At 40.5% G+C, this 15,486-nt stretch overlaps 1 protein-coding gene across 1 annotated transcript in view; it reads left to right on the top strand.

The window, feature by feature from the left end:
• The first annotated feature begins 11,351 nt into the window (after positions 1-11,351).
• Positions 11,352-15,486, top strand: part of elfn1a (extracellular leucine-rich repeat and fibronectin type III domain containing 1a) — a 77,124-nt gene continuing 72,989 nt past the window's right edge. Inside the window, exon 1 of the mRNA XM_005920289.3 lies at positions 11,352-11,952. The gene's annotated coding sequence lies outside the window, so the exon portion shown is untranslated. The remainder of the gene's footprint in view (positions 11,953-15,486) is intronic.

Raw genomic sequence — 15,486 nt, 5'->3', positions numbered from 1 at the left:
CAATGTCCAAGCATGATGAGGAATGGACACCCAGCTTCACAAATTGTTTCCTGTCACTTAAATAATTTTTCACCCAATGCAGTACAACCCCCCTGATCCCGCACCGTTCCAGTTTATTAATTAATATGTTGTGATTGATTGTGTGTAAGATGCTTGCAGGCAGGGCATACATGGAACTCCATAACTAAGTGGTCGGCATAGTATACAGAAACATCTCTGCTGAATATGGCCTGGAAGTCCCAAGAAAAATGGGAGATGCCCCCTGCATTGCTCGAAAATGACTGATCTAAAATCCTGTGGGACTTCTAGATACAGGAGCTTGGATAAAAGGATAAAAGGATCTTGACAGATTAAAGATCTGTGTTCCATTACAGATAAAAGGGGCGAGAAAGGAATTTTTACAATTCTCCACCTCTGGTCCTCTACCAGAGGCTTAGGAACTTCAGCCCCATAAACCATATCTTTGCTGTTCCTAAGACTGCGCTCTAAGGGAATTTACTATTTACTATTCGTGGTTCCCGTTTGTCTGTGGGATTCTCAGGTAATTGTAGCTGCCCTCAATGTCTGCAATATTGCCTTCTGGTAGTACAATCCCCTCAGTTCTGACTGTCTTCCCTCTTTTGGTTGCCATCCAACTACACTTCTCTAGTCTGTATGGCATTCCGATGTGATTGCTGTAGATTCTAGTGGAATGGATCAGTGAATCAATGTCTTGTTCACTCTTGGCACACAGCTTGCTGTCATCCATGTAGCGGAGGTGGCTGATGATTGGTTTACGAAGCCTGAGTGTTTGTAAGATTAGCCTGCTGCAGTGGGACTAACTAGTAATGAAGTTATGCATATTTGAATATATATAATAAGCAGTATCCTTGTATGGTGAGATATTTTAACAGCATCCCTGTATTAATATTGTCATGCAATAATAATACAAGCAAAGTTAATACAAATAATGCTTTGTCTAAAATGAGTTCATGAATAATTCTTCTCCTAATGACTGGTTATTAATATGTCAAGCTAATAAGCTTATGGGGGATTTTGTGCTTCATCAAAACCTTGGAAATTTCTGCTGAGACTGAGGCCGTATATGCCAGTCAACTTAACAGAAATCTGAGTGTGCAGTTGTGTCAGTGTTCATGCATGCCTATGTGTGTGAGTCATGCTTTTATTGCTTTATAGCTACAATAACACCACCTGCAATAATAGCTGAGCATGTTCCTGCTGCGTGTGAGTGCACTTCACTTGCCCTCTTCTCACCTTAACAGAAGCAGTGGTGTTCAAAAGAATGAAGTGCTTTTAGCCCGAGTTTATCAAAACAATCCCTTTCTCTGCACCATCTGTCAGAAATCATGGGTCAGCTCGTAACCTTTAACCTTGGGGTTTTTATTCAAGCATGGCAGCCCAGTAATGAAAAGTTTTAAAGGAACTGAAACAAGTATTTCCTCTGAACACTTTCCAACCTCCGCTGATCATACACTTCACAATCTGCTCTGCTTTTTTCATCGTTACGTGAGCTGGGGAATCATTTAGACAACACAGTGTAGGCGGATGTCCTTTTGTCAGTGCGCAGCATCTGTGTGGGCTGCCTGCTAGGCTCAGCTCTCTTATGGATAGGGCACTGGAAAGCACAAGCTCCCTAGCTGCAGTCAGACAGATGCAGACTGGTGGGCGCCTTATTGCTAACTGCCTGCAGACAGATGCACCAGCACAGGCTACAATGTACCAACACTTAGTTGGAAATCACTGCAAGAGTAATGTGTGTATAATATACATGTGTGCCTCAGTCCACTTCCCTGGCCTCTGACCCACCATCAGTCTGTTTACATCCTATAAAATGAGTCAGATGTTGTGAATGAAAAAACAAGACTGTGTAGGATGAATGTTTTATCAGGATGTATGCATATATTGTTGCCATAACTGTTTTATCTGTTACTTACTCTTGTATCATTCAGCCACATGTACAGTTGTGGAATGAGGCTTACATATGCTCATCACAGACATGAATTTCATGGTATTTTAGGTTTTTAATGATTTCTTTGAACTGTTCTTTTTTACCAGGGTGGAATGATTGTACAGCATAAATCTTTAATGACTTAAAAGTTTCAACTTAACGGCTGCTGAGTGAACCCTCATCTGGGACTCTCCTCAGCTCTTACTGGGACAGTGGCGCGGCTGCCCCTCTGTTGGTCTTCCTTGGTCTCTTGTGTTCTGGGGGCCTCTGGATGTCTGGAGTTTTGATCTCCTCCATACCTGCTTCATACCCTGGAGGACGGGGCTGTGGCTCCCCACACTCCCTAGCAGATCGTTACATGGAGAAACCTTTGGAATGCAAGCATGCTGATCCACACAGGTATGCACACAGGTGTACACACGGGTATTCACAGACGCGGACTACAGCTTTCTTGGCTGCTGCCTCAAAGCACATTGTGCGCTGTCTATCTTGCGTGCTGCACAATATCGTTTATTATTTAGTATCTACTGATATCTACTGCTAGCTAGTTTATTGTGATGGTGCCGTTTTTTTTATTATGTTGCTCTTTGTTGTTTGCTTTCTCTTCTGTTTTTTTTCTCTCCATACAGGTGACCCAGGTGTTTTGTTTTTTTTGTTTGTTTGTTTTTTTCTTTCTTCCCCCCTTCTCACCGTCTCTTCTCCCCTTTGGTTTTCTTCTCTCCCTCTCTTTCTTTCATTCTCTCTCCCTGTCCTATCCCCCAGTCATGTCTGTCCCGTTTGTAGCAACTGAAAATAAAATAAATTCATAATTATAATAAAGGTCAATCAAATGGACCAATATGGCAAGGCCATGATGATCCACTTGGTAAAATAAATCCGCTTGGCATCTTTCTTGGCCTTAAGACAACAATTCTGATGGCTAAAGATCCAAACGGGACACAAAAAAAAAAAAAAAAAAAAAAACGTTCAATTATTAGGTTATTAATCCACACAGGTTCAGAAGTATGCATACTAGCCCAAATATATGCATACATCACCGCTAATATTTGCCTAAAATGTCCCTTAACAACTTCCAGCTTTGGTTCAGGCACTTTTGGCAGGCATTATAATGGCTAGATATTTGACCACTCTGCGTGGCAGAATTTGTAGAGTTCATTTTTAATTGCTTGGTTTCCTGGCACTGAACTGGCTTTTAAACACAGTGCACAATTTTTTTATATGTTTGAGATTGGGTCTTTGGGTAGGCCATTACAGCAGCTTATTGTTAGCCTGCTTTATTCATTTCAAAACCACTTCTGATGTGTGCTTGCAATCGCTGTCCTGTTGGAACACCCAACTGTGTACAAGTTTCAATTATCTAGCTAAATTTGGAGATCATCCTTCTTCTTGATCGTGGCTCAAGAGTTGGGAGTTCGCCTTGTAATCGGAAGGTTGCCGGTTCGAGCCCCGGCTTGGACAGTCTCGGTTGTTGTGTCCTTGGGCAAGATACTTCACCCGTTGCCTACTGGTGGTGGTCAGAGGGCCCGGTGGCGCCAGTGTCCGGCAGCCTCGCCTCTGTCAGTGCGCCCCAGGGTGGCTGTGGCTACAATGTAGCTTGCCATCACCAGTGTGTGAATGTGTGCGTGAATGGGTGGATGACTGGATATGTAAAGCGCTTTGGGGTCCTTAGGGACTAGTAAGGCGCTATATAAATACAGGCCATTTACCATTTACCATTTCTTCATTATTTGAGCAATATCAGCACCTCTGCTAGTAAAACAGTCGCAGCACATGATGCTGTCACTACCATGCTTGACATTTGTTGTAGTGTTCTTAGGTTTGAAAGCCTTAGTTGTCTGTCTGTCTCTCTTTCTACGTATTTTTTTTTTTGAGCCTCTATGTATAATGTATCATTTTGACACGGATGAGAGAAAATCCAATGTAAATTATACTTAAGCAGCCAATTGTTGTTGTTTTTTTAAATCATTCTAGATGTATGCTGTACAATCATTTCTCCCTTTGAAAATTATGATGACATTCATGCCCATGATGAGTGTATGTAAACATCAGACCACACCTATACCTCTGCCAAAGCTGTAAACTCCCTCCATGCAAACCAAAAACAGAGTCTCTGGATGATCAGGATGAGTCTGTGTCATTTTTATTCAGAAAACTTCAGTCAGACAAACTTCAGTCAGACAGTATGCATTTGTGAAGATACGATGCCAAATGTCCACTATCCAAATCGTAAATAATCCATCCAAAATTTCCTGGTCCCAGATCCAGAGTTGGACCAAATACAAAAAGTTAATCACTTCTAATCTGGGCCAAGCCTCACTTGTGGTGAAATTTTCTTGAAAATCTGTAAACAACTTTTTGAGTAATCCTCCTAAAAACACCAAACAAACAATCAGACAGACTGTGCCAGTCGTATAACCATTTTGGCTGATGGAAATTTTTTTGAAAAAATATTGCTATTTGTTTTATTTATTTTTTTAATATCTGAGAAAGTGTGGAAAAATACTGCATCAAGATAACACGTTGGAGTTGATTAATCAAACAAGCTGTAAAACATTTCTGAACTTTGGCTTTGCTTAGAGGTGTATTTACTTCATGTTGGAGGGAGCTTTGCTGTCTATGCCTCCCTGTTTTCAGGTTTCATAGAAAGCTGCTCACTGTAGCTTCATGTTTATCATACAGACACGATTATCAGTCTTCCCAGAAGGTAAGTGAGCAAATATGCAGTATTTGTCAAAAGTCAAACAAATTCTTAAAAAACACTATCAACAAGTTGTTTATTAAGATAAGACCTGGCATGATGTGTTTTGCTGTTGTAGCTGTCAGCCTCTGAAATATCTCAGTATTTTTAAAAGCAAACATTAGCATTAAAAGGTAAAAAAATATATAAAAAAATAAATAAGGAAAAAGAGAAAAAAAAAACAGGTTTTGATCAAATCCAGTTGCAGCCATTCTGCAAGCTGATATTTGCAGTATGCAAATGTAATATTAATCTCATCTAATAAACAAATAGTTTCCTTGTACCTATATAACTTAAAAATGATGTTTCAGCTTACACTAGGAGGGTTATGTTTATATATATATATAACTATAGCTCACATAATTACCATTAAGAAATATCATAAAGAACCTGAATGGGCAGCACATCCTTCACGGTCGAGTAGTTTCCACTAAGCTCCATGCCGACTGCTTTATTACATGTCTGTACTGTCTAGTTGAGATGTTTCTAAAGACATTTTATATGATGAAAGAAGGCATCAGTTCCACAAGATGAATAATTAACTAGTGATTTTTACCCCTTTAGGCCATGAAGCTGCTGCCAGTCTGTGTGCAGACAGGTGAGAGGATTGCTGACTGTATAAACGATGGCACTGAGTCAGAGGATCTCATGGTTTCACAGGCATGCAGCCAAGCTTGTTAATAAAAGGTAGGGTATTGTACTGAATTTAAAGTTTAAAATTTGAATAATTCAAATACACAGTTATACAGTTTACCTACACCCTTGCTGTTCTTATATATATATTCCCTATAAATATCATACGTGGTACAATCTAATTAAAAATTTTTCATTACTCGGGTATTCGTGAAGCTGTCGGCATCAAAGACAAGAAGTGCTCACTGCCTGAATATTTGCTTGTCAAATTATCACGACATTGAGGTTAAATCAATCTGTCAAAGAACTTCAAATTTCAAGTCATTGTACTTACTGACATTGGAGAAATTGAGCCTGCGAGGAGTAGCAGGCCCCTGAATCATGCATGTACTACAATTCTCTAAGGTGTGATGTGTGAAATATAGGTATGGTCCTATTTCACTTTTTGCCTCTAAGCTAATGGATGGAGGAGTAGTTGGCTAAAGAAAAAAAAGAAATAAGACCAGAGTAGGCACACAGGCACTTTGCCATTTTTAATTATATATGGTTTGCATTCCTGTCAAAATAACCCCACTGTGCTTTCCTTGTAAGAGTATATACGCTGGTCACTATTTACGGATCTGGAGCTCCATTTCATTTAGTTGGAGGCTGGGCAGCCAATCCTAGACCTAAACCGAAGTAGCTGAGCTCTGAGAGCTGAAAGTACCCCCATCAGGTATTTTCAGCCTTTCTTCCATCTAAACCATAAATAAAACCTTGTTCATTTCAGAGTCACAGGGTGCAGGCTGCATGTCACAGCTGTCGGAATAGCCGTGTCTCTTTTGTAAGGCTTTTAGTGTAGGTGTAGTGTTTATCCCACCGGTCACGCTGAGGCAGCCACCATGGGGCCTCAGCCCTCCTCTCTGAGTGTTGGCTGAGTTTGCCCACGCTCTGCTCTCCACTGTGTGTTGTCTGCCTCACCAAGTACCCAAGTTGTCAACTATCTTCACAGGAAACATACAAGAGGAGGGGTGCCAAGAGGAGCCGTAATTCTCTCTAAATTACAGACCAAGCATGACCCTCACTCATTTATTTTTTTCTAGCTCTTCTGGAAATTAGGAGGTAGGATTGTCACCTGGCTGCTGGATGATGAGTGCAGACACTGGCAAAGCAGAAAGACAATAAACATCCTTAAGGGTAATAACTTGGTTTAAGTAAAATTTCACTATCCCTTGAGAGCTGCCAATAAAAAGATAAGATCTCAAATTGGTCTCCTTGTCTTAGTTGACAGGTGATTGATATTCTGTCAGAACAGAAGACATCTCTAATAAGCTAAACCTAAACCTGTGGATCTGAATGAAGTGAAAATAAATCCTTTGCTCAGTGAATCCATTTTCAAATCTGCAATGTAGAGCACATTGTAGAGTACAGTCAGTTGTTTGAGATGAGCTATCTCAGTTTGCCTGCACTAACTAAATTAAAAAGAAAATGCAAATGGGACTCCCACATTAGCTCAGGGCTTTGGTTCTGTGTCCTAACCTGGTCCCACTCAGTGCTCCACCTAGTGATTATGCAAATGATTCTTCAGCATTAGTTTGCTTTTTGCAGTTCTTTGGGATACATTCCTATCCCCTCTTCCTAGTCTGATTTGACCTAGCCTTGCAATTTAATTTGCCCCCACACGATTGTGGCAGCCACTACTTTAATATTCTGTGACACTTTGACATCATTGTAAAATAGTATCAATGGAAAAAACGAAAATTTTTAAAGCTAAAACTCCAGGCAAGTTTATTTATGGTGTTATGACATTAAAGAAGACAAATTCATTCAGACCGCTGGTCAGACATAACAGGACATGAGAAGGCATCAACTAGACCTTAACTCAGGGTCAGGGTCGAGTGGGGTGTGCGTGTGTGTCTGCTTGTGTGTGTGTGTGTGTGTGTTTGGGGGTTGTTATTCCCTGCTATCACAGGGCATGAGAGGTGGAATACATTCTATCACAGGGCTAACACAGAGAGACAACCATTCTCACCTGTGTGCAATTTAGAATCGCCTATTAACTTAGCATGCATGTCTTTGGACTATGAGAGGATACCTGGAGAGGCATGTTCTCAACTCCATCTTGAATCTTGAATCTGGAATTCAAGTGATTTCTTCAGTCTTAAAGGTCAATGTTAGGTATTTGACCATGATCAGCTAACTTACCTCAGACACTTTATTTGTAATGTTTGATCATTTTCTCTCTTTGTCTTTTCTTTCTGTATTTTTGGCCGTAAACCGTGGTGATAACAGAGAAACCTGCAGCGATTGCACAGACATATTAATGCCGTGCCACATTCATCCACTTCGTTTCGATGCCTATCAAAGATTCAGCACTCCATCTGTTTGCATGTTGCTTGGTGGACAGTAAAGGTTATGCAAGTAGAGCTTTTAAAAGGGAGCAAACATCTCTGAGTGCACCTTCCTATACCTCCCATATAACCTTATCATTGGTGAAGTAGCTGTAGATGTCATACCCACTGCTTAGCCAGTAAGATAGATCTCCCGCACTTCACTGACAGCAGATATTCCATTATATCAACCAGCAGTCACCGTCTCTTCCTCTGAATTATTACCAGCCCTGTCACTTGCCTCAGCACCAAATTGGCTTAGCCAGTAAATGAAGGATTTGAATAATACAGTTCACCTTTTTTTTCTCCACTCTCATTGCCTGGACTTCATTTACTGACAATATAATCTTTTCATTTTCAGCATTTTGTTTTTAGATAAACAAATCATTTCCTGCCCAGTCAAATGCAAAACAAGTCCAACTGCCTGATAGTGAAAGTGCCATTGATTTAATTTAATATAAATTATGCTTTTTAACTTTAACAAATGTTTCATCTCAAGCACAGTAGAGTTGAAAACAGTAACAAGAATGATATCACTGTATTTCCTCAAATGTTAAAATTTCAGGGGCAGTTGTATTTTTGAAAGATCCAGTAGTAGGTTTGCATTGTTGCATATTATTAAATAATATTATTTCATATGAATATCATTGCTTTTTAAATACTTTAGATATTTCATATTAAAATTCAAAACTGTATATGCTGAAGTCAAAAATGTACTTGTTGGTGCATACACTCACTAGCCACTTGATTAGGTACACCTTAGAAATAGCTAGAAGGACCCTTTTCCCTTCAGAACTACCTTATTTGTACATTTTTTGTGCCATAGATATAATTATATGTAATCATGTAATGTCATTTATTTCCCACACCACCATGACCACTAGCCTGGGTGGATGCATACTTTCATATCGTTCAAATTCTGACCCTGCCACCTGTCACATCAAAAATTGAGACTCTTCACACCAGGCAACATTTTTTCCAGTTTTGGTAAACTGTAGCCTCTGTTTCCTCTTCGGAACTGCCAGAAGAGGCACTCCATGTGCTCTTCTGCTGCTGTTGCCCATCTGCCTCAAAATTTGACGTGTTGTGTGTTTAAACATGCTTTTCTGCATACCTTGGTTGTAACAAGTGGTTATATAAATTACTGATGTGTTCTAGCAGCTCAAAGCAGTCTGGCCATTCTCCTCTGATGCCAACAAGGCATTTTCACCCAGAGACCTGCCTCTCACTTGGTATTTTCTGTTTTTTTGAATTATTCTTTGTAAACCCTAGAGATTTACAGGAAAGTCCGAGGAAATCAGCATTTTCAAGTACTCGCGTCAACAACGTCACAATCATGCAGCATTCAAATTCACTGAAATCGCCTACCTCCTCCATTATGATGTTCAGTTTGAACTTAAGCATGTCGTCTTGACTGTGTTTACATGCCTGAATGACTTGAGGTGCTGCTGTTGTTTGGGCCGATTAGATATTCCAATTAACAAGTAGCATAACAGGCATACCCAATGGTTTGATCAAAGAATGTGTATTGCAATATTCAGTTTAATTAGCTGGACAGTGATAGAACAGAAGCAGAATAAGTGCCAGTAGTAAAATAATGTAATAAAATGTATCTCAGAGGATATATAGACTGTTATACAGAGCATAATTCATTGTTGTGCTTCCTTGTTTTGAAAAACCAGTCAACCTGAATATACAGTAATGTGCATCATCAGCCTAAAAACCTGTGAACCTGAAAATGCAGTCAAGTCACAAGTATTACAACAAAAAGAGCTCAATATTTTCAATAAATCTATTGCCAGTTTTGATTTTATCTAAAGTCTGTTGCACGCAGTATGCATTTCCACTGAAACATATAAGAAAGGGAGACACTCAAACTCTGGCAGCCTTTATGTCAATAAATTCAATGCTGGTCTGACATGTTGCCATTTGGCTTTGAAATGAGAAACAGACTACCTAATACATACTTACAATCCATTGTAAATGATTAATGTGTGATGAACAAAGACAGATTCGTCCACTGGGAATCAAAGCTTATACAAGGTTGACATGAAAGCATTCATGCCCTCTGGGTAAATTCAACTGGGAAGGTTATGACATCCCATCAAGCCCACACTATTTGCTGCACTTGAGTCTTCATGTTGTCGCTGAAATAAACACAACAAAGAGAAAACATAAAGACTTCATATAAAAACCACTGACTGAGGCATTTCTGATGTACCCTAAGAATTTCTTTGCACGTAAGGCTTCAGAATTGAAGCAGAAACATTAGCATTTGGCAGCGTTCACTTTACCGCCTCAAAAGAAGAATAAGACCTTTGGCTTCATCCTGCTCTTCTTTATTCTGCCAGCTGCTGTTCCTGATATCTTTAAACCTTTATTTTTCAATTTAGCGTGGTGCGCAGTGGCAGCACAGGCTCAAAGGCTACAGCGTCTATATGGGGTCACATATCAGGCGCTCCTCAGGGTTGTGAAGATATTAGGGAGCATGATACAGTGTGTCTGTCATTCTCAGAGCTGCAGCTGCAGTGCTCTGACTTCCTGGGCCAGGCTGTCCATCTCCACATTTCACAGCTCCAACGTGACTGCTGCAATGAGACAAGGAATTGCAGCGTCTGTGCCAAGTCCTAACACAACCACTTGCTCCCTCTCAGAGAAGAGCATCTGCATCCTGGCTGCCACTTCCCGACTTGCTCGGGTCATCCCCCAGACTACGTCATTACAGAGGACATCAGGCTGCACTCTCCATAAATTAAATCTGGGACTGCATTTACACAGGGAGAGACAATCTGGGTTTAACCCTTGATGCACAGATGATGTTTTTCCGTAGCTTTTCTAAGCAGGAAAATGTTACGCTTTCAGCTCTTTCTGCAGTTATTTCTTGTGAATGCCATCCTGTATCATATTGTGTGGACACATATCCATATGGTTTGGATTGTGTTGTGAAGGTTTTTATATTCAATAATCTATCAATGATATGTATTGATTTACTATCACAGGAGCTGAGGCCTGACTTCTTCACTGAAGTATGGGGTACTCCAAAGATTTCTTAGCTCCTCCTTCTGCTGCCTTCTTATTATTAAAACTCTGAAATTCACAGACCTTCTACCAATCCCAGTGGGGTATTTTTCACTACTCTAAGGGAGCTCCTTAATGGTTTTCATTTGGATTAGTGTGCCTGACTATTGACATGGGCCACGCCTGTAATCCCATGAATTTCAGAGGACATAGAGACCGAAAACACAACAGGCAAAGGTGGATATTATTTGTTGTTACCAGGGGGAGTGTATTATACCTACCCAATAGCCTCACCCATAGCCGTATTCCCCGGATGCAAATTTTTAAAAGTATATTCACCAAGTATTATTAAATAGTCATGCTAATAACTTCCTTTGATTATTAAACTCCCACGCCTGCTGTTTGGAGCAGTGGACCTTTATGTGAGGAAGAAAATGGTCTCCCTTCAAGCAGTACCAAATTAAACATACCCCTAACCAGACTGTGAAATTGAGCAATTCAAAATCATTTCCAGCGCGTTGGTGCAGCCCATACTCAGAGGAAAAAAGTTTTCTCATAGATAGGACTGCCCAAGCTCTAAAGCCCAGGTGACGTAACTGACACTTTCCCCCCCGACTGTCTTCATTAAGTCGAACCGATTCAGTTTTTACTTCACTTCAGTTTCCACTTCAGCCGCAGGAGTTGCCGTAAAACCCTCCAGGCATCCGTGTTGAACCGGCCACCATTTATAGCCTCGCGGTGACAGGCAATCTTATTATGAGATTTAAACTTTACCTCGGCTAGATTGGAGGATCAACACGCGCTCCTGTCGCAGTTATTCTCCGCAGTTTCCCAACTGATAACACACCTACTCTGCCTACCTACACGGCTCCTTTTATTGTGGTTAAACGCTGGTGTCAGCTCTCGGTGTAATAGAGAGAGAAAAAAGAGAGAGGGAAAAAAAGCCAAGCCAGGCTCCGGGTCTCTTCAGCATACATAAAGGCGAGCAATGAGAGGAGCTCAGCCTTGAATTAAATCACTCTCCGCTAAATGGATCTTTGAGACTCACCCTTGGCGCAGGCAGCTGCTGCTTTGCGCGTCTTTAAACCGAAACAGAAATCTGGATTTTTCTTTTGTTATTTTCATTTTTGTACTATCTGCCAGAAACATCTCCCGTCTCTTTGAATATGTCTTGTGTTCGCGGTGAGATACAGTAAGCAGACAGCTTTGTATCGGGAAGAGGCTCTTGCTCTGCGATCGTTAAGCAGGTAAGCTGTTACACTGTTACACTGTTGCCCGATTTTGCACTTTAATTTCGCAGACTTTACAGAGCTCGCATTGCACTTGACACTTGTGTTTTCTATTAAGGAGCAGTGGTTTTAGTATTTCAGTTTTGTTCAGCTGTTGTGCACATGCCATGCAGATAACATAACTCATATTACTAAGTGAATACAGAGCTTTCAAACTGCACCGTTTAACTTGGAAAACAGCACGCTACCGTCGGTGCATTTTGCATTTGCTTCTTTAAGATCTTAGCACATTGACGGGCACTGAAACGGGACATGGGGGCACTTTTTGGTCTGGGCTGCGATTCGTGTTACGAATTACGGCAGCTGCATTAAGTTCCTTGTTTTCCTTCCTCTTCTTCTTCTCCTCTTTTGTAAGTTATTTTCTTCATTAACTAAAAAAAAAACGCAACCCACGCGCGCTTTTCCTCACAAGCATTCAGTCTGCTACAGCTCCAGTCAAAGTGAAGTGGATACTTTGCAACTGTAAACCACCAGTAATACTGTCCGCTGGAGATGTCGCTTCAGCACCACGGACAGTTCCTCCACGACTCTACATAACCACTTTATTTTACACAAAGATACTGCTGTTACTTGACTTTACACCCTGCTGTAGAGAGGGCTAGCTGTTGCTTTGTCAAATGAACACATTAAGCAAACACATACAGTGCGCATAGAAAACACACACACACACACACACACACACACACACACACACACACACACACACACACACACACACACACACACACACATGTGCTCTCGACTGCACCTCTTCTGCTTCCTACATCTCCAGGCCAACACACCCTACACAAAAGTGACAAAATGACATCTAGTCTCAGTAATGTACACGTACAATTCACAAGCCACTATTAAGGGAGGTCATGACATGGTTAAGGCAACTTAAAAGCCCAATCTTAAATGATTAGTGCATTGCATGACCTGAACATACAGTACTATGTTGTTATTACACAGTCTGGTCCTTAGTGTAGCCCTGTTCAGTCTCACACAGATTAGCTGAGGATTTTGCTGCGTCTCTGCCATCTGTCTTTGAAATGCAATCTATATACTGCATTCTAGACGTGTTTATTTATTTGAATTGCCCAAGGCTTCATAGGGATTGATTTCTCTCTTTTTTAATTCAGCAAAGACCTAATTTTCAAATAAATTCAGCCAGCTCTGAAGTGGTTTGCACAAATAAGCATCTGTAGTCTGGTTTGAAACAATGCAGAAACAATGCCAGGTTTAATATAAACTACGCCTGCGGTCACACAACGACCAAAGAAATTAGAAGCTATCGATATGATTCTGTGGTTTTCCACTGTGCACGTAGGTGTAGGAATGCTGTATCATTCCTCTGCTGGTTAAATAAGGTGCTACAGTCCTAGTGGTATTTAGAGCTTGGGAAGCATTTAAGATATTAAGCTTAAACAATCTGTCCAATTCCACCAAAACTGCGGGCAATGTATTGATTGTCAATGTTCGCTCTCATTCCAATAATTTCATTAAGATGATCAGACCCAGCTTAACCCTTACCATCAGTGTGAACAAGTGTCTTACTTCTTGAAGATTTTTTTATGGCAGGAGTTAGGAGTGTTTCAAAACATCTTAGTTTTGCTGCTGTTGCTAAAGCTATCTCTCGCATTAGCCTTCATATCTCTCTTTTCCTGTCCCCGTCTCCCTTATCTTGATTATGCAGCTGTATGATTGAGTCAGCTATTTTGTATGCAAGTTGCCTTAGCTTGGTTCTTTTTGGAGGAGAGAGAAAGAGAGAGATCGTGCTGAGGATACTGAGAGAGAATTACAGCTTCTCATGGCGATGAGGAGTAGAAAAGACGAGGCTGCCCTGTTCGATAAATTGCTGTTTGAGAGAAAGACAGATATCCTAGGGGGACAGTGGTTTTGGAAATGTGACCAACCTTTCTAAATGGAAATGGCAGTGCGCATTAGTTTTCCACAGCTCTGTACTGTAGACAGCATGAACTAGGCATCCAAAAGTCTTTGTTACCAAGTTATCCTGATACAAAACAATTTCATTCATCTGAGAAAGACTGTGAAACCAGCTAGCACTGTACCCTGAATGCACACATAGGGATAGGTGACAAATTTATGGAAAACTCTGAACCCTTGACCTCTGCAGTAAAAGGATCCAGTGCCTTTATTATAACGTCGGGGGCATGCTGCTGGCATGGTAAGATGAAACATTTCTTTCATAGCCCTATTCACAAAGTTCAAGGGGTTACTGAGTTGTTTAATGAGTATAAATAATGAATCATGTATTATTGTCGACACATTCACGAATTTAGTTCCCATCTATACACCCACAGAAGATTTTGGACGGACACGTCAGACGGTGCTCCCATTAACATTATTAAAAGACCAAATGAGGGGATGCTTTTTGAAAGAATGGTGTTTGCTTCCACTAGTAGAGTTGTAGTGAGTCAGAGAGTCAGTGCCAAGGTGCACCGGAGCCCTTTTTGCTTTACATGGTGACGCAACACCCTACTAAAACGGTGTATTCTTTCCTATAATTTGTTCCCGTCTGTAAATACAGTAGTAGTAGCGTCATAGACAATTGTACAAAAAGAAGCGTTTTTAAAAAGTCATTTTTTTCTGCTATAATCTCAGAAAATTCTTAGCAATTTGAAACTTTTACAGTATATCATTGGCAGTTATGGCTTCTTGCATGTTCTGATACTTTCTATGGCAATTTAGGGGCTAAAAGGACATAAAATGTTCTTTTCCCCCTTCCTTTATTGCTGATCCTACTTATGGTATTAAACTGGCAAAATGTCTGTCCCCTGTCTATATGTCTCAGCTTTAAAGCCAAATAGTGCAATTTCCAAAGAGAAAGATAGAGAAAAACTGCAAAACGTTTCATGTGCTGTGCATTTTTTTTTTCTTTTCACACTGACGTCATGTTCTGGAAAAGTTACCCAGGCTTTGCCAACTGCATGTTCAGGCAGCGATGCTCTGGTTGTATGGTTAACAATGTGTAAAGTGTAATCAAAGGGGCCAGGCAGGGTTTGTAGACAAAGCTGTGAAACATATGGTTCAACAGCATGGCACATTTCAGTTCCACGGCTCTCCACAACCGTTAGGCTCAAACTGAAACTTCCTGTGCTGTGAATAGTGTTTGCCATTTTTACAAGAGCTGTTGTACCACCTCAATCTGCAGTATCCCATGTGACACTCAGGTGGGCTTGTTTTCCTCTGTGGTGAAGAATGGCAGGATCATGAAATTAGTCACAGAGGGAAGACAAACGAAAGGAAGACAAAAACTGTGTTCAAAGTAATGAACAGGTAAAACCCCACATGCACAGTACAGTCATACTGGATCTAAAAAAACAATTTCTGCTTTTTTACATCTGATACTGTTATATTACAGAATTATTTTTCAGTGTTATTAGCCATTTATATGATAGATAGATAGATAGATAGATAGATAGATAGATAGATAGATAGATAGATAGATAGATAGATAGATAGATAGATAGATAGATAGATAGATAGATA

Source organism: Haplochromis burtoni, unplaced genomic scaffold (assembly GCF_018398535.1).
Source record: "Haplochromis burtoni strain Fernald_Lab_line unplaced genomic scaffold, NCSU_Asbu1 Contig_21, whole genome shotgun sequence".
In the NCBI taxonomy this organism is placed as follows: Eukaryota; Metazoa; Chordata; class Actinopteri; order Cichliformes; family Cichlidae; genus Haplochromis; species Haplochromis burtoni.
Note: the sequence above shows the minus strand (reverse complement) of the source record. Positions and strands in the feature narration are given on the sequence as shown.